Raw genomic sequence first — 20508 nt, 5'->3', positions numbered from 1 at the left:
GCAATGAGAAAGAATGAAATATGGCCTTTTGTAGCAACATGGATGGAACTGGAGAGTGTGATGCTAAGTGAAATAAGCCATACAGAGAAAGACAGATACCATATGGTTTCATTCTTATGTGGATCTTGAGAAACTTAACAGATACCCATGGGGGAGGGGAAGGAAAAAAATAGAGGTTAGAGTGGGAGAGAGCCAAAGCATAAGAGACTGTTAAAAACTGAGAACAAACTGAGGGTTGATGGGGGGTGGGAGGGAGGGGAGGGTGGGTGATGGGTATTGAGGAGGGCACCTTTTGGGATGAGCACTGGGTGTTGTATGGAAACCAATTTGACAATAAATTTCATATATTAAAAAATAAATAAATAAATAAAATAAAATACAACGTGTACTTCACCAATCATTACATGGAATACTGGGAAATGTTTTCCACTGTAAACACAGAAGAAGCCTAAAAGCAATAACCAAAAGGATCAAATGGCTTGCAAACTAATAGCCAATTAGAATAAGACACATAAAACTACAAAGCGTTTTTTTTTCATCACCTATAAAGGTAAAATTGAAAATGTTTACCTCCACATCACAAGGAAGTAGGAAGCAGTGGTCTCCATAATGAGGAAAAGTAGTCATCCTTAGAAAGTGACTCAGCAGTACCACAGGACATGGAATTGGTAGAGAAGTTCAGGGTGTTATAATTGCATATCCCATATCCAAGTAGCTGGAGGAAAGATGGAATGTGTTGAATAGAGCCATGTATCTGGATCCAAGTCCCTACCCATGTCCATGTGAGCACTGTTGACCATGGCCCACCTGCCTCTCCCATATCCACCCCAGCTGAACTGATGAGCAGGGTCATCCAATGCCACACCCAGGGACTTATACCTAAGCCCACAGGTGGCAGCCAGGTGCAGGGTTCTGGAGCAGCCCTCTGTTCTGTCAGATGATCTAGACCTGGCTTTCCTGAGGATCCTCCATTTATCTATTCTCACTGGCAGATGTCCCTGAGCAGGGGCATGAGGCTGGCAGAGGGCCAAGTCACCCGGAGGGCACCCCTCTTGCTGTTTGCACTATGGGCAGTGCTGGCTCATCTCCAGGGTTCTCAAGGCCATCCCTCAGGTGCTACATCTCCTCTGAGGTGATAATTCCCAAGAAGAAGCTGCACCACAGCAAGAGCATTCAGCTGCCTGGCTGGCTGTCCTATAGCCTGTGTTTTGGGGACAAGAGACACAGTATCCACATGTGGCACAAGAAACTCTTTTGGCCCAGACATCTGCTGATGCCTCCATGCCTCAAGACTGTTACTACCTCGGCTACTTGGAAGAGATTCCTCTTTCCATCGTCACCATGGACATGTATTATGTGGGTCTTGAAGGTATCATGAAGTTGGATGATCTTGCCTATGAAATCAGACCCCTCAGCGATTACCAAAGTTTGAACATGTTGTTTCTCAAATAGTGGCAGACAAAAGGGCAAAGAGACCTACTTATAACCTGGGATATAAGGAGGATAGGGAACCCCTGTTCCTCAAGCAAATGCCAGTGCAGTCCCCAGGATCTCTAAGAGGTTGTATTCATCCCATCACGGAATTTTGAAAGGACTTGTTCTCAGTTTCAAAACAATGTATAGTGTGTTCAACCATGTGTCAAAAAGTGCCCAATTCCTAATAAGGCTAGTTAGCTTAATTGACTCAATGCTTCATGGTATTGATGTCAGTGACTATATTGGCTTCATGATCATTTTTAATGAGAGAGATCCATAAACATGGGTAAATATGTGTTGCATGAAAGTCTTTCTCCTCCCCCCCCCGATATTATGCATCAAAGAATTTTTAAATTATTAAACCACATTCATCCTTAATTGTGATTTCAGATGTATCCCATGAACTTAATTTCATTCCAGTTGTATATTCTATATGCCATCTATGAATGGTAATATGCCATTATACTAGCTTATTTATGCAGACATTAATTATTGTTGTCAGAGCAACACATAAGATTGCAAGAAATATTGCTTTCTGGGTTTACACTGATGAATATGCTTGCCAAAAAAGGTCCAACTGCATTATACCCGATTCCCTGGTATAACAGAAGCTTTCCGTAACTATTCCTTCATTCATATGCAGCACATAATGAATTGTGGAACAGGCAAGTGTATGTTCCACACCGAAATGTGCATTGAAATAAAATCCTGACCAACAATCGTTTTGGTAACTACTTAGCGGACCCACGTAAGTAGTGAGACTGTGGCTCCTTCAAGCAGTGCTACAGCAATCCCTGCTATAAAAGTGATTGTATCTTAATCCCTGGAAGCAAATGTAATACAGACAAATGCTGTACAAACTGCATCTATTCCGATGCTGGGACACTCAGCAGACCAATCCAAAATATATGTGATCTTCCAGAGTCCTGACGTGGGGTGTCCTTGGCGTACCCTGATGACTTCCATATGCAAGATGGAACCCCATGCACTGAAGAGGGAGGCTGCTATCATGGGAACTGCACTTACCGCACTATGCACTGCCAAGAAATCTTTGGCAGAAATTCTGGGAAAGGTGAAGATGTCTGCTATACCATAAATCAAAAAGGCAGCCGATATGGACACTGCAGAACACCCCGGGGAATTCAATGCTGAACCCTGTTCCCACACAGACGTGCTGTGTGGAAGGCTGCCGTGTAGGAATGTCACATATCTCCCTCAGCTGCAAGAGCATGTTGGATTCCATCCGTCTGAGATCTCAGGGGTCTGGTGTTTGAGGCTGGATTCACATCGTAGCACAGGAACAACTGAGATTGGTCATGTGAGAACTGGTACCCCCTGTGCTCCTGGAAAGTTCTGTCAGGACACCTACTGCACTGGAAGTGTGGCTCAGCTGAATTATGACTGTATCCCACAGAAATGCAGTCACAGAGGGATGTGCGACAATAAAAGGAACCGCTATTGTCACGTAGGCTGGGATCCTCCATGGTGCACTGGACGAGGCACTGGTAGGAGCACAGACAGCGGACCCCTCCAAGAAGAGTTCAGTCAGTCAGGCAAAGTCATGGATCTGTGGTATATCTCAGAGTGGTTTTTGGTCACATTTATGCCATATAGCTGCAATCCTCTTTGGTATTGCCACAAATTTCAGAATTATCAATACTGAGAAAGTTCAGGAAGTGATTGTTGGTGAAGACAATCCATAATTCAAGCACCAGACCCCTGAACAACTATAGGCAATGCACCTGGCACATCTGTGAAAATACAGTAATGAGGCCACATAGCTGACATCCATGTTTCCGGGGCTCTGCAGGAGACACAGGGGTCCCCAGCACATCCCAACTCTGACACCAGGTATCTCATGGGTCACTGACCAGAACTCTGAAATAAAACTTGAAAACTGCATGGTTGTGCTCTCTACATATATTTCTAAGCATCCAAGAGCCCAAATTGGGCCTGAGACTCTGTGCCGAGGACCCGAGTCAGCAGGCGTGTCTTGAACTGAAGTGTTTAGTTCCAGAATTAAGAGAAGTTGCCACAAGCTCCTTTATGGACACATTCATGAGTTTTCTCCAAAACTGTGCTCTTGCGCACTGAACGTTTTCTCATTCTCCAGGTAATCTGTCTTCTTCCAGTCCCAATGTGGGGTCAGGTTAATGGTGGACTACAACCCTCCCAAAGCGCCTCTCCCACACTGGGGTGTCTCTGGGCTGTGGGGGAAGAGGATGGAGGTTAGGTTCCACTTAGCACAAGCTGTGCCTCCCTGGAGAGCAAGTTTCCAAATGTGAGAGACTGAGACCATCAGGATGAAAGGAGCACCCAATGAAATGAATCAGAAAGGTAGGCACAAGTACCTATGGATGACTCTGGCATCCAGAGGGAGCCAGTGAATATGAATCCCTGCTCTCTTTCTTTTGGCTACTTCAGTGAGTTTAACCTTAGATAAGAATCTGCCTAGGATTCCAACTTTGGTTTTCTAAGAGCCTTCTAGAATAAACACACAGAGGTGAGCCTGTGAAAAGTTCGGGACTTCAGCCCCATCCACTCCTAAGTAATCAGGTACTTGCTACCATGATTTCTATGTCCTTATCACTGGGAATGTGCAATCGAGGGCTGTGCTTTTCTGGGTCCTTGTGCCCCCTTGTTCTGGGCTCTTAAGTCATAAATCCTGTGTCTCCATTTCCTTTGTTGTGGGTGTACTGAAACCCCACCTTCAGTCAGAAGGGCCCCACACATCTCATGTACCCAAAGCAGGAGCAGGGATTCCTAGGGAGCCCCCTGTCAACCCCTGAGCAAGTGGCTCTTGCTTCTTCCTTCAGGAGGTCACAGTCTACATTTTCTTAATTCAGTACAACACCTGGGGTCCCCCAATACATTTGCCCCAAGGATGGGATTGGTAGCCTAGGTGGCGCCCTCCTACAAGCGTTAGAGCTAAGAAGGGCTCACTAGTTCCTCACCCCCACATCTCAGTTGATCTGAGATGTACCCCCCTACTGGCCGTATTCCTCGCTGCTGTTGACAATGGCTCCCTATTTGACAAGTGTTGAGTGTGTCACCCCAGTGTGGGAGGCCTCAGCACACGTGTCTGGGAAGAGCTAAAGTCTATATCAAGTCTTCCCTGTCATGATCCACTACAACAACATGTGCAAGGACCAGCGTGAAAGACAGAAATGATAACAGGCACTATACCGTCATGGAAGTGCAAGGTTTGCTGGAATAATTTGTCCAAAGGGAGGGAGACGAGGACACTGATTGGCTCTTGTGGGTCTTTGTAATTTTCTCCAAGCTGTTGCTTACAGCACTTGACATGCTAAAGCTGGCTGGATTGGACCAAGACCCCTAAATTCATCATTCACTGAAAAACTCAAGGTATGAATGTCCTGTTTACTTAGAGACAACCTAGAGAAGCCCCCAGACATTTCACTGTTTCAAAAGGCCATGGCAAGCACACCAAGGCACAGGTCAGGAGACACACACCAGGGAAAAAGGGGAAGGCTCTGAGGAAGAGGCTCCCTAGGGCCCCAGAGCCCACAGAGGTAGGAAGAAAGAAGCTCTGATTCCCAGGGCATGGATTTTTGTGGCATGACAGCACAGGCCCACTGGGAGAGGTCAAGCCCAGGTGACTCAATCCAACTCTAAGATACAATGGGTACAATTCAATGGGTGTTTTTTTGTTTTTTGTTTTTTGTTTTTTGTTTTTTGTTTTTGTTTTTGTTTTTTTGGTGTTTTTTTGGTTTTTTTTTTTTTGGTTTTTTTTTTTTTTGGCCTTATGTCATGCGCCCACGATCCCTTGTCCATTTCCAACCTGGAGGAGAGGCACTTGACAACAGAATCTAAGGAGTTCTTCATGAAGGACCACTCTGATTTTAATCCTTGTGCCAATACAATTCATGGAAACACCAGCTTTAGTACAGAAGACATTAGCATGCATGCCATAGTCAGATGTGAAAAGGAGAATTTTCAAGAAGCCCAAGACTTCTTTGCTGCAAATGCTGATGGGCTCACCACCTCCACAGATAGGAGCCCATAGGAGTGTCCATTCGGCATATGGAGACTGGGGGACTCTTATCTGCCCCATTCAAAGGGTGGCACTTCAACTCAGCTCTCTTGCTCTAGAGATGATGCCCACACTTCTCTTTATGCACAGCTCTGAGAAAAGGGGTCCTTAATGACTTAATCTCATGACAGCCCAAACACATGTCAGAAACCTTTGCTCAGACATTTGCGATCTTCAAGAAACTGCTGTACCTACCCTTTGGGTGGGTGCCATCACTTCTCTGGACATGACAGCCCTGGTAGGGTGAGCTGGGATCCCAGTGGGTGGGAAGATGCCAAGGCCCTGCCTAGGGACCTGGAGGTTCATGGTGTATGTCCTTCTTCAGGGGACAGCTGCCTGTATACTTCTGTAATTACCCTGTAAGACACAGATATAGACACTTTATTTCTCTCATTGACCCTGAAGTCAAGGTACAGTGCTTCCCAGGAACCCCTCCAAATACAAGTGTGGTGCCCTTTATCTTACAAAGTATAAAGGGAGGGATAATAGAAGTGTCTCAATATTCCTTAGATGTCACCATTGGAAGAATCTTTACTGAATCTTTTATCAATGGTAGCCCCTTTGACCCTACACTGTCTTCCTAATGGTGTGGATGACCTCATATGCCATCAAGGCCAGTGGGAACAAACCCAGTGCCTGGCCTTCCTGGGGGGAGCAACATATAAGGAGATTTTAGGACTGAAAATTGCACCACCCACACCCGATTAACTCAGGACATATACATCAATATTGTGTGCAATAGAGGACTGAGTTATTGCAGTCCATAATTCAAAATTTATTGAAGGAGCAGGTCATTAAACACACCATCTCTCCTTTCAGCCCACCCATTTTACAAGCATTAAAGCTCCCTCCTAACAGGTGGCGCTTTACAGTTAAATACTGAAATGTAAATGCCCAGCTGTCCATAAGATGGCTCACATTCCCAAGACTGTCTAGGTAGTGAGGGTATCTAAAGGGCCACAGAGGAGACTTTGCCATTACTGAGCTAGCCAGTATGTCCCATTCAGCATCAATGACCAAGGAGCCCCAGCCACAGTCTGCTCTCAACCAGTACATCTCTAACCTGCTGTCTTCAGAATTCCTAACAGCCCAAAGAGTTCCAAGATGTTAGCCTGACCAGCTCATGTGGAGCCTGTCATGAATTCCCCCTTCTCTGGCAATTGAGGCCCACTATCACTGGTCAATTCTCATGAATTACTGCAAGTATGTGAGACATGCGATGCCTGCAGCCCTTCAGCAGCTATAAGGTGGGTTTTGTCACCTGATTGAGCTACTCCAGATTTTCGGTCTACTTTCACATGACTTGTGCTGTTAGGCAGACTTACCTGGAAGTGGCTGAGCTATGTCAGTTCATGCATGGGTGGTCAGAGTTCCAATGAAACATTTTGTTATGTGGAAAGTGTTTGTGCCATGGGGGTTATGCTGGAGCACCTATTGGCCATCTGGCACCAGGTTGCCTTGCTATGTCACCAAGAGAGAGCACATCACCATGCTTGTCTTCATGCAAAGGGAACTATTCTCTCCCAACAATTCACCTGAGCAAAGGACCATCCTGAAGCTTCCATCAAAGTTGTGGTCCCAATAAATGCAGTGGAAGGAAAAGCAGAGTGACATTGCAGTTCTGGTTGTGGATACAGCATCCTTCCATTTCCATCCACATGGTGCATTCACCTGCTTGCATTGGCAGGAAAAAACACTACTTCAGGGGCTTACTTGCTATCCTGATGTCAAAACAACTGACAATAAGACTGATTATTTACTGTAGCCGGGACTTGGAAAACTGGTGTAGGGGTCTGTGTCTGACCTGTTGAGATAACTACACAGGTGAATGGGGCAGATGCAGTCTGAAAGACAGACAGTTGTAGAGGGTCAGAGGGAGAGAAGGAAACGTAGTCAGTCTTTAAATAGTAGGGAAAGGGTAGGCTCCATTTTAAAAAGTTTTTTTTTTTTTCCTGAAAGGAAAGAGCCAGAAAATGAAACTGGGTGGAAATGCAGTTTTTTGATCCGTGACCTACTATGTGATGCCATGTGCTTCCAGAGCCTGGAAATTGGCTCTAGGAATCCTTACCTATGGTTGTCATGGGGATGGCCATCAAGGGTCTTGACGATGGCATTTTGCGGAACTATTTTGTGCAGCTTGCGTGAATCCAGAGGCATCTTTCCCTAATTCTGATGGCAGTGTAGTTGGTTAGCAGTTCGCCATAAGGTCCTTCCCAGCGAGGTGGCACTGGGTGCTCTCTGAAGACCTGATGAGCTTCCAGTATTCTGTAGAAAGCGTGGCAAGGCTTGTCAGTGGCAGAGGCCATGTTCTTATTGTCTGTGGATGATATGACCCAAGTGTACCAGTTAGTTCTTGGACATGTATATGCATGGCATCAACTTGGTCATATAAGTTATCATAAAATTCACTCAATCAGTAATGAAAGGGTTAAGGATTCCTTTCTAAAATACTATTGCAAAAGGGGTCAGTCCCTGCCTGCTATTTGGAGCATTGTGAATCTTATTAAGGGCCAAGGACAATGATTCTGGATGTTCCAGGCCAGTTTCTAGGCGGATTTTTCCTGAAGGAATTTTGTGTCTAGTTTTTCATGTTCCATGTCTGTTCCCCTAATCCACATATCCTCATCGTCCTCTTCTGTGATGATTAAGGATGATGTGGGGTATGAAATTCTAATTATCACCCCCAAGTCTTTGCAAGTACGTAGTTTGTCTATGTGCTGAAGTGAGTTCCTTGGTCTGGCTAAATCCGTAATGGAATGGCAAATCCAGGAACCGTTTCAGGCATTACATTCTTTTTTTTTTTTTTTTTTTTTTCTTTTTTTTTTTTTCTTTTTTTTTTTTCAACATTTTTTATTTATTTTTGGGACAGAGAGAGACAGAGCATGAACGGGGGAGGGGCAGAGAGAGAGGGAGACACAGAATCAGAAACAGGCTCCAGGCTCCGAGCCATCAGCCCAGAGCCTGACGCGGGGCTCGAACTCACGGACCGCGAGATCGTGACCTGGCTGAAGTCGGACGCTTAACCGACTGCGCCACCCAGGCGCCCCTCAGGCATTACATTCTTTAACACAGTCATGGCATTAGCATGTCCTAACATCGTCCTAACACCTGTTGTTATGGTTGTTGTTTCTATGGGTGTACAGAATCACATGAAATTATTCCCACCAACACAGACACATGCACACTTGTATGAAATCTTCTCTGTGCATAAAACATCTTTAGGGTTAATATCATATATTGTATGATTTTCAGTCATGTCCATGCATAGTTAAATTATTGCTAGCCAAATGTATAGTATAGGAATGTCTTCTAAGAATACCTTTTTTTTTGGCCCCAGCTTTATGGAGATATAATCAACATATAACATTATGTAAGTTTAAGTTGTACAATATGATGCCTTGATACATGTATATAATGCAAAATGTTTACCAAGTTGAAGTTAGTCAATACATTCTTCAGCTAATTATGGTAAGAACATCAAGCAACTTTCAATATACATTATGTATATTAATTATTGTCATCTTACTGTACAATAGATCCATGGAAGCTTTTTGTCTATCTTCTAACTGGAAGTTTGGACACACTGAGCAATTCGACCACCCCCATTTTCCCTGCCCCTCAGTCCCTGGAACCCACCAATGCACACTCTGTTTCTGTGAATTTGATGTTTCTAGACTCCACATGTAAGTGTGATCATACAGAATGTGTCTTTCTCTGTCTGACTAATTTAACTTAGCATAATGTCTTCAAGCTTCATCCATGTAGTCACAAATGGCACGATTAACTTTTATATGGATGAAATTTATCATCTATCTATCTATCTATCTATCTCTGTATCCATCCATCTATCTATCTAATCTCACATCTTCTTTATTAATCCCTTGATGCGCAGTTAGGTCTCTTCAGTGTCTCAGCTATGGAGAATAATACTGCAATGAACATGGGGTGCACATATCTCTGATGTAGTGACTTCATCCCCTGTATATATCACTCAGAAATGGGATCGCTGGGCACAACCATACTTTTGTTTTTCATTTTTTTGAGAACTCTCCATATTGTTTTCAGTAGTAACCTCATCAGTTTACATTCCTAGGGACAGTGTACCAGGTTTGCTTATTTCCACATGCTCACAAGCATTTGTTATCTCTTGTCTGATGGTAACAGCCATAATAACAGGTGTGAAGTGTTATGGGATTGTGGCTTTCATTTGCATGTCTCTGGTGATGAGTGATGTTGAGCACCTTTTAATGCACTTGCTGGACGTTTGTACATGGACTTTGGAAACATGCCCTTTCAAGTCCTCTACTCCCCCATTTTTTAATTGGGTTGCTTGTTATAATATTGAGCAGTATGAGCTTTTTTTAAATTTTGGATATGAACCTCATATCACACATGTTTTACATTTTTTTCCATCCCTGTAAAATGTCTTTTTCTTTGATGAATGTTTCTTTTCCTAAGCAGGAGATTTTTAGTTTGATGTGTTCTCACTAACTGATTTTTGTCTTCATTGACTGTGCATTTGCAGTCATATCCGAAACATTATTTCCAAGACCAAGGTCAAGGAGATTTTTGCCCATGTAGTTTTTAGGTATGTTATGGTATCCCTATCTGGTTTTTGTGTAAAAGGAAGGCAGGCATTTTAAAACTAGTGGGGACATTCACTCTTCCTCTCAAGTTGGGCACCAGCGGACAGCCCCTTTGTGTCTCCAGCTGAGGAGGGAACCCCATATGCATAGGAGGAGACTGCCAGAAACCAGGAAAGAATCACAATAAAGGATTAGAGGGAAAAAGATCCTGGGGCTCACACGTGGTCAGCAGTAGTTTCTGTTCTCCCCAGCTGGAATAAGAAAATACTAAAATACAACCTTGTACTTCACCAATCATGACACAGAATACTGGAAATGTTTCCTCAGTAAACTCAGAGGAAGCTTCAAAGTAACAACCAAAAGGATCAAATGGCTTGCAAACTAATAGCCAACCAGAATAAGACAAAGAAAATTACAAAGCAATTTTTTTCATCACCTATAAAGGTAAAATTGGCAATGTCCACCTCCACATCACAAGGAAGTATGAAGCATTGGTCTCCATAATGAGGAAAAGTAGTCATTCATAGAAAGTGACCCAGCAGTACCACAGAACATGGAATTGTTAGAGAAGTTCAGGGTGCTAAAACTGCATATCCCATATTCACTAGCTTGAGGAAAGATGGAATGTGTTGAACAGAGCCATGTCTCTGGGTCCAAGTCCCTACCCATGTCCATGTGAACACTGTTGACCATGGCCCACTTGCCTCTCCCACACCCACCCCAGCTGAACTGATGAGCAGGGTCACCCAATGCCACACCCTGGGACTTATACCTAAGCCCACAGGTGGCCCCCAGGTGCAGGGTTCTAGCCACCTGGCACAGCCCTCTCTTCTGTCAGATGATCTAGACCTGGCTTTTCTGAGGATCTTCCATTTATCCATTCTCACTGGCAGATGTCCCTGAGCAGGGGCATGAGGCTGGCAGAGGGCCAGGTCACCCTGAGGGCACCCCTCTTGTTGTTTGCACTATGGGCAGTGCTGGCTCCTGTCCAAGGTTCTCAAGGTCGTCCCTCATGATGCTACATCTCCTCTGAGGTGGTATTTCCCAAGAAGGAGCTGAACCACAGCAAGGGCGTTCAGATGCCTCGCTGGCTGTCCTATAGCCTGCGTTTGGGGGGCAAGAGACCAAAACTTCATTTTTACTTTCAATTTCTACTAAAAATATTCCTATTTGGGAAGAGAGGGGAAGATGGCGGCGTAGGAGAATGCTGGGCTCACCTTATCATACTGATGGTTTAGATTCCACCCACATCTGCCTAAATAACCCAGAAAACTTCCAGAAGACTAGCAGAACGGACTCTCCAGGGCCAATCACACACCAGAGGCTTACGGAAGAGGGTAGGAAGGGCAGAGAGGCGGTACATGCTATATGGATGGTTGGGAGGGAGCCAGGGCAGTGGAGGGGCAGACCGCCTGGCAAGACACAGCCCCCAAAGTCTGGGTTGCAAAAGCGGAGGGGCCAGACTCCATGAGTTCTGACAGACAGTGGGGTTTAACATCTGGGATGCTAAAAGTCAACAGCTCTGCTCTCGGAGAGCTGGGAAAGCAAGAAGACACCTGGAGGGAGAGTTGATGAGTCCTGGAAGATAGAGCTCAGCTTGGTGGGAAACAAAGGCAGTGGCCAGCGCCATCTCCCTTTCCCATCCCCCAGCCGAAATCCCAAAGGGAACCAGTTCCTGTCACCCAACTTGCTTTTATCACGCAAACACCCAGTGCTGTGCTTCTGTGGATCCATCCCTCTGGCAGGTCTGCCTCCCTCATGGTGCTGCAGGGCCCCTCCCACAGGGGACCACTGATGGCAAAGTGAGCCCTGATGGCACTTCCCACTGATGGCAAAGGGAGCTAAGCCTGCCCCTCCCGCCACTGTGCACCTTGTGGATACACCCCAGGTAATATGCCAGATCCCATCAAAGCAGCACAAGCCTGGAAGTGTGCAAGCAGTGCAGACAGGGGCCACACCACTCCACAGTGAGTCCTGCCCCTGGGAGAGGGGAAGATAAGGTACACACCAGTCTGACTGTGGCCCCAGCGGTGGGCTGGGGGCAGACATCAGGTCTGACTGCGGCCCCGCCCACCAACATGAATAGACAATTCTCTAAAGAAGACATCCAGATGGCCAACAGGCACATGAGAAGATGCTCAACATAGCTCCTCATCAAGGAAATACAAATCAAAATCACACTCAGATACCATCTCACCCCAGTCAGAGTGGCTAAGATGAATAAATCAGGAGACTATAGATACTGGCAAGGATGTGGAGAAACAGGAACCCTCTTGCACTGTTGGTGGGAATGCCAACTGGTGCAGCCACTCTGGAAAATAGTGTGGAGGTTCCACAAAAAATTAAAAATAGGTCTACCCTATGACCCATCAATAGCACTGCTATGAATTTACGCAAAGAATACAGGAGTGCTGATGCATAGGGGCACTTGTACCCCAAGGTTTATAGCAGCACTTTGAACAATAGCCAAATTATGGAAAGAGTCTAAATGCCCATCAATTGATGAATGGATAAAGAAATCGTGGTTTCTATTCAAAATGGAATACTACCTGGCATTGAGAAAGAAGGAAATATGGCCTTTTGTAGCAACGTGGATGGGTCTGGAGAGTGTTGTGCTGAGTGAAATTAGTCATATGGAGAAAGACAAACACCATATGTTTTCACTCTTATTTGGATCCTGAGAAACTTGACAGAAGACCATGGAGAAGGGGAAGGAAAAAAAAAGTTAGAGAGGGAGGGAGTCAAACCATGTTCCCTGATGAACATGGATGCAAAGATCCTCAACAAGATATTAGCTTACTGGATCCTACATACATTAAAAAAATTATTCACCACGACCAAGTGGGATTTATACCTGGGATGCAGGGCTGGTTCAATATCTGCAAAACAATTAATGTGATTCATCACGCCAATAAAAGAAATGACAAGAACCATATAATCTTCTCAATAGATGCAGAGGGAGCATTTGCCAAAATACAGCATCCTTTGTTGATAAAAACCTTCAAGAAAGTAGGGATAGAACGAGCATACCTGGAGATCATAAAAGCCATGTATGAACGACCCAACGCTAATATCATCCTCAATGGGGAAAAACTGAGAGCTTTCCCCCTAAGGTCAGGAAAAAGACAGGGATGTCCACTCTCGCCACTGTTATTCAACACAGTATTGGAAGTCTTAGCCTCTGCAATCAGACAACACAAAGAAACAAAAGGCATCCAAATCAGCCAAAAGGAGGTCGAACTTTCACTCTTCACTGATGACATGATTCTCTATGTGGAAAACCAAAAACTCCACCAAAAAACTGCTAGAATTGATTCATGAATTCAGCAAAGTGGCAGGATATAAAATCAACACAGAGAAATCGGTTGCATTCCTATACACTAACAATGAAGCGACAGAAAGAGAAATCAAGGAATATTTTCCATTTACAGTAGCACCAAAACCCATATACCTAGGAATAAATCTAACCAAAGAGGTGAAAAATCTATACACTGAAAACTATAGAAAGCTTATGAAAGAAATTGAAGAAGACACAAACAAATGGAAAAAGATTCTTTGCTCCTGGATAGGAAGAACAAATATTAAAATGTCAAGACTACCCAAAGCAATCTACATATTCAATGCAACCCCTATCAAAGTGACACCAGCATTCCTCACTGAGGTAGAACAAATAATCCTAAAATCTGTATGGAACCAGAAAAGACCCCGAATAGCCAAAGCAATCTTGAAAAACAAATCCAAAGTAGGAGGCATCAAAATCCCAGACTTCAAGCTGTACTACAAACCTGTAATAATCAAGATAGTATGGTACTGGCACAAGAACAGACACTCAGATCAATGGAACAGAATAGAGAACCCAGAAATGGACCCACAGACATATGGCCAACTAATTTTTGACAAAGCAGGAAAGAATATCCAAAGGAATAAAGACAGTGTCTTCAGCAAGTGGTGCTGGGAAAAGTGGACAGCAACATGCAGAAGAATGAACCTGGAACACTTTCTTACACCATACACAAAAATAAACTCAAAGTGGATGAAAGACCTCAATGTAAGACAGGAAGCCATCAAAATCCTCGAGGAGAAAGCAGGCAAGAACCTCTTTGATCTGGGCCGCAGCAACTTCTTACTCGACACGTCCCTGGAGGCAAGGGAAACAAAAGGAAAAATGAACTAGTGGGACCTCATCAAAATAAAATCTGCAAAGCGCTGCACAGCGAAGGAAACAATCAACAAAACTAAAAGGCAACCAACAGAATGGGAGAAAATATTTGCAAATGACATCTCAGATAAAGGGTTAGTGTCCAAAATCTGCAAAGAACTTATCAAACTCAACACCCAAAAAACAAATAATCCAGTGAAGAAATGGGCAAAAGACATGAATAGACATTTCTCCAAAGCAGACATCCAGATGGCCAACCGACACATGAAAAAATGCTCAACATCACTCATCATCAGGGAAATACATATCAAAACCACAATGAGATACCACCTGACACCTGTCAGAAAGGCTAACATTAACAACTCAGGCAACAACAGATGTTGGCGATGATGCGGAGACAGAGGATCTTTTTTGATTGTTGGGGGCAATGCAAGCTGGTGCAGCCACTCTGGAAAACACTATGGAGATTCCTCAAAAAACTAAAAATAGAACTACCCTACGACCCAGCAATTGCACTGCTAGGCATTTATCCACGGGATACAGGTGTGCTGTTTTGAAGGGACACATGCACCCCTATTTTTACAGCAACACTACCAACAATAGCCAAAGCATGGAAAGAGCCCAAATGTCCATAGATGGATGAATGGATAAAGAAGATGTGGTATATATATACACAGAGTTTTACTCGTCAATCAAAAAGGATGAAATCCTGCCATTTGCAACTACGTGGATGGAACTAGAGGGTATTATGCTAAGTGAAATTAGTCAGTCAGAGAAAGACAAATATCATGTGACTTCACTCATAAGAGAACTTTAAGAGACAAAACAGATGAACATAAGGGAAGAGAAACAAAAATAATATAAAAACAGGGAGGGGGACAAAACAGAAGAGACTCATAAATATGGAGAACAAACTGAGGGTTACTAGAGGGATTGTGGTGGGGGGATGGGCCAAATGGGTAAGGGGAATTAAGGAATCTACTCCTGAAACCATTGTTACTATATGCTAACTAATTTGGATATAAATTTTAAAAAATAAAAAAAGAAAATTAAAAAGAAAAAAGAAAAAAAACTTCCTCTTGGAGGATTAGCCTACCATTTGTTCAAAGGAAATTTAGACATGGTCCCACTACATTTATATGTGGCAAATTTAACTGGTCCTATAGTTTTGAGATAAACAGCCCTCATATATGTACTACAAGACTATATATTTTTGCTTACAACTGCAACTCCAGATTTTAATGAAAAATACACTATTTTCATAGGAAACAAAAATGGGTGGCCCCTGTTTCTCTACTAGACACATATCACAGTTACATGTAACCTTTGTTTATGTTGCCAAACAAAAGGCACAACCCTGGTTAATGGTCCAATTACATTGACTTTGGAAAGGGGGGGGTCCCCATTGCAACAACCTGTCTCTGCATTAAAAGAGAGAAAAAGAACCAAGCGATTTCTGGGCATTTTATTGACTGCTATTTTGGCCGTTACATTGATGGCAGCAACAGCAGCCATGACAGACGCCTCTCTAACCATCTCTTTAGAGAAGAAACATCATGTAAATCAATATATACAAAACACAAAATTAGATTTAGAAGAGCAAATGAGGATTAATCCTTCCCCAACTTCAGGCATTAGAAGCCACTGTTGCCTGGCTAGGAAAATGTCAACAGGCTTTGTAGACCCAATCACAACTCATATGTGACTCGGGATTCAATACTAATTGTGTCACCCTGGGTCTTTATGAGTCTTGGGAACAATACACTGTTACCTCAATCAAGCATCTAATTCACCCCGTAACTACCTCTATGGATAACTTTAAAATGAAGTTACAAAAACAATTCCGAGAGCTTCAACAAGAAAAGCAAAAAGCAATGATTGACACTCTCAATGACATTTCTGATTGGATCAGCCAAAAACAAAACAAACAAACAAACAAAAAAAAAAACAACAAAAAACTAGTACTATGGGTTCAATCTTCTTTCTTGGCTTAGTATTATTACAATATTATTGATGATCTTGTTTTTCATTTCAGTCTTCAAAATGATAATTTCCCTCTGTTCCTCTACCAAATCACCTAAGGTGTTCTTTGCCAATACCCAGATACCATTTCCACCATGACCTTTGTTTCTACAACTGAAAAACAAAAGTGGGGAGAGGTGCACTTATTACTAGAGAGTGTATTGTAAGTCATGGAGGGTGAATGGGGCAATAGCAGAAATGTCAGCAATGTTATGGTCTCAAGGCCTTCGAATGCAATAGCGTTATGAGATACAGAGACCTGATATGCCCCAAAGGACAGTTAAGATATAGCGCCTGATGGAGTTCCCTGACATTCCTTGAAACCACACACACACTCCCTTCATGCCTTCACGTAGCCACTAGACATATGTCTGTCTGAAGTACTAAGATCCTTTGTGTTCTCTTACTGCTTTGATATTCTTTGATTCTTCTACCTAATGAAATATGAAATAAAGGCTATGAGCAGTCTGCTGCTGCTGCTTTCTCACAGAGACAGCTCTGCACGTCTGCCCAATCTTGTGTCTGAGAACTTTTTCTTCACTACACAACCACAAGTGGGAATGGATGCAGGGCCCAGCCCACGACTGCAGTAAGACACACACCATCCATCTCAGTGGATGCGCTGTCCGGCACAATGGTACAAGGTCCTGTGTACTGGATGGAGGAGGGGACACTCCTGCAATCGCCCAAATCCTCTCAGGCCCTGCAGTACTTCTCACCATTGAGGACACCCAGGAGGCTTCTCCATGCACAACATCAAGCTCTAGTGAGGAGTTATTTCAACCAAACGAGAAGTGGATGCATCTCCTCTCCTGTGGCTTTTTACATGCAGCATTTTTGTTCTGGAAACATGGACAAAGGATACACGTCAGGTATCATGTAGTTCATCTGCACAGTGAAACAGGGACTGACCTCCAGAAGGGACACCCCATCACAGAGATGCTTCACTAACACTCAAGCACAGGGATCTGACCCAACAAGTGTGTATTCCAGGTCCCCTGGAAAAACTAAAGGAGTTTTGTGGCACTACCCAAAAGGGCAAATATGGGATCCACACTGCTAATATCAACTACCGTGTGTAGGTTGTATTGGAGAGTAGATATGCAGCAGGCTGTGAGCTACTCGTGACTGTATGAGCAGATATATTCAGACCTGACTTTCAACCACAGGAACCTACAGGAGATAAGATGCTACCCCCAAAGTCCCCAGAGTCTCTGGATTCACCATGAGTGTGGACTGCATCAGTGCATTTGAGGCTCCCTGGAAGGGACTCCCTAGTGGGTTCATAAACCTGTGATTTGGGTCTCTCTTCAGAGTGCAGTTTTCACAAAGCCAGGTCACTATTTTGAGACACTAGCACAGCCTATGGTGTCACTGGAAGAGCCTCTGAGGGCATAGCACAGACAATGTGGTGGCAGGAAAATTTCTATTTTTCCCTTCTGGATTATTTATCTGGTTTAATAATTAAGTTGTCATAAGACAAACTATCAGAGAAACACAACTTTAATTGTGTATGTATAAGAGACCCCTACAAATATGAACAAAAAGAAGTCAGCAAAGCGAAGAGCTCCTTAAGTTTTACAAAATAAACAAAATATTTATGAAGATGGTCAATACAATGATGGGTGGTTAGTGTTACTACACTAGTGAAGAACTAAGGTTTCTCTGCACAGCATTCTGAGGCCTAAATTCCTTTTTCTAGTGCTAAGGACAGTTCTCTCCTCCTGGTACAAAAAGGGTGTATTTCACATGGGAGATTTATATTCTGTTTAGGGAACAAAGGATGGTCAGTGTGTCTCTGCACTGGCTGTTTCTCAAGGATCTTTTATTCCAGTGGAATATTTGGGGTGGCATATTCTGCTCCCCTCCACCATGTAATGCTGGAGTAGAGACACTGTAATAAATGTCCTGTGAGTCTTGACAGGAACCTCCCTGCAGGGCTGGGCCTAGACTTGCAGGGGCCTTTCAGTACTACCCAGCACCAGACTGCTACCCCAGGTGAGTAGGTGCACAAGGGGTGAGGAAGGCTTTCCTGTCAGAAGCCAGTGTTTCCTTTTCCAGAAAGCAATCTAAAATATGAGTAAATGAGGGATGCTAAAGGGTGTTTAAATATCCTGTTCCATCAGAGCATTTAATGAACTCAGGCAGTGAGAAGACACTTGAAGACGCTGCTAGTCCAGGGCTTGCAGATATCTTCACTTAAGAGATGGAAACCAGGATGCATTTATTACCCCATTTTGTGCAGCAGTTTGGAGACACGCTTATCCAGGAATAAGACGTTCAGATATCAGAGCCAACAACAGGTTCAGGTGGTCTCTGGCTCATTCAATACTGGTCCACAATGGGGAGAATTTCCTGTAAGGTTTTATCACTCAGTGGCAGGAGCTCAGTCTGCACACAGTTCAGGAACCTGGCCAAGGACCCATGTCCTCAAACAAGGATTAGACTGGTGCCCTCTGAGTCCCAATGTGCACGGTCCCTGTGACATTCTCTAGATGGTTCTTGTCCTGTGTATGATATACTCTGTCTCATGACTATGCAAATAATCATAAGATCACTAGGTTAAGTATGGGTGTGTCTGTGCCCTGAGAGCATCACAGTAAAATGCCATCCTGTACTGGAGACCCTGAGACATATCCCCTCACAATGGACTGGAGCTGGAGAATTCTCTACCTGGTGGCAGTGGCTACAGGTAAGGGTCACCCAATTCCCTGGACAGAGGAGAGGACAAGGACCAGTCAACATTGATTTCATCCACTTTTGTCCCCTCTCTACAGGTGTGGACTCCAAGGTTTTGCTGGTGCAGTCTGGGGCTGAAGTGAGGAAGCCTCGGGCATCAGTGAAGATCTTCTGCAAAGCATTTGGATACAGCTTCACTGACTACTACATGCACTGGATGCTATAGGCTCCTGCACAAAGGTTTGAGTGGATGGGAAGCATTGACCCTGAAGATGGTGCTACAAGCTATGTGCAGAAGTTACAGGGCAGAGTCACCCTGACGGCAGACACATCCACAAACATAGCCTACATGGAGCTGAGCAGTCTGAGGTCTGCAGACACGGCCATGTATTACTGTGCAAGGACACAGTGAGGGGTTGTCAGTGTGAGCCCAGACACAAACCGCCCTGTAGAAGATCAGGACCACCGGGGGGGTGCACACTATGCACCATTCTGTTTGTGGTCCCAGGAGAAGGTGCAGATAGAGGTTGCTGGAAGTTTTTTTGTCATGGCCTGGGGTTTCCTCTCCATATAGAAGTTTCCCCCAGCAAGCCTCTCTGGACACATGATTCTGTGATTACATACTTTTGTCTGGTTTACAAGTTTGTTTGACTAAGAAAACTATACTTACATGAACAAGAGATAGAGTCTCTTACAATTGCTTACCCTTGTACCAAATATCAATGGTTTACACATATCCGGAAGCACATCAACTGAACATTTACAGGAGTCCCAGGTGTGCTCACGTTGCAGCTGGGACCACAGGATCCCATAGCTCCTCGTTATCCTCACCATGCTCTTGTCCCATTCAAACAACATGACACTTCATTCATGTCACTTTGCTTCTCAGGACTTTATATGTGTTACAACTTTCTTCAAATACTTGAAACTACAAGAGAAAAAGCATCTACATGTATTAGTCAGGATAATCCTGAGGAACAGAACACATAGCACATTGGCTTACATGACTAAATAGGCTGAGATGTCCCATGATATACTATCACATTCTGGATACCCTGTAAAGTCAGTGATGTAATTCTCATCTGTCTCCAAACTAGTGTCAAGTCTGAGAATGTGGGGACCTGATGGTTTAACTTTCATTCCAAGGGCAAGAGGAAGCCAATGTTACAGCTCAAGCAGGCACACAAGAAGTAAAAATGAGAGAATTTGCTTCACTTTTATTTTTATTCTATTCATAACCTTAATGGATTGGATGATGCCCACTTACCAAGACACCATAAAAGCAAATATCAATCTCTTCTTCAAACAACATCACAGACAACCACAGAAACAATGTTTAATCTAGACACCTATGAACCGATAAAGATGACACATAAAGTTAACCAGGACAAGTCAACCTCCTGTAAACATGGGAATCAACATGCATCTCTTAAATAACACTGATTCTGCATATAAAGAAAATACCAGAGTCATAATTTCACCTTAGATGATACAAGTGTCTTGCATACAACCAAAAATACACTATACCCTTC

General features: G+C 43.8%; 2 pseudogenes; both read left to right on the top strand.

Moving 5' to 3' along the window:
• The first annotated feature begins 992 nt into the window (after positions 1–992).
• On the top strand, positions 993–3297 carry LOC132668555 (disintegrin and metalloproteinase domain-containing protein 21-like; annotated as a pseudogene).
• A 15646-nt stretch (positions 3298–18943) lies between these two features.
• On the top strand, positions 18944–19388 carry LOC132670417 (immunoglobulin heavy variable 1-69-2 pseudogene; annotated as a pseudogene).
• Positions 19389–20508: the final 1120 nt, after the last annotated feature.

Source organism: Panthera onca, chromosome B3, assembly GCF_046562875.1.
Source record: "Panthera onca isolate mPanOnc1 chromosome B3, mPanOnc1 haplotype 2, whole genome shotgun sequence".
Taxonomy (NCBI): Eukaryota; Metazoa; Chordata; class Mammalia; order Carnivora; family Felidae; genus Panthera; species Panthera onca.
Note: the sequence above shows the minus strand (reverse complement) of the source record. Positions and strands in the feature narration are given on the sequence as shown.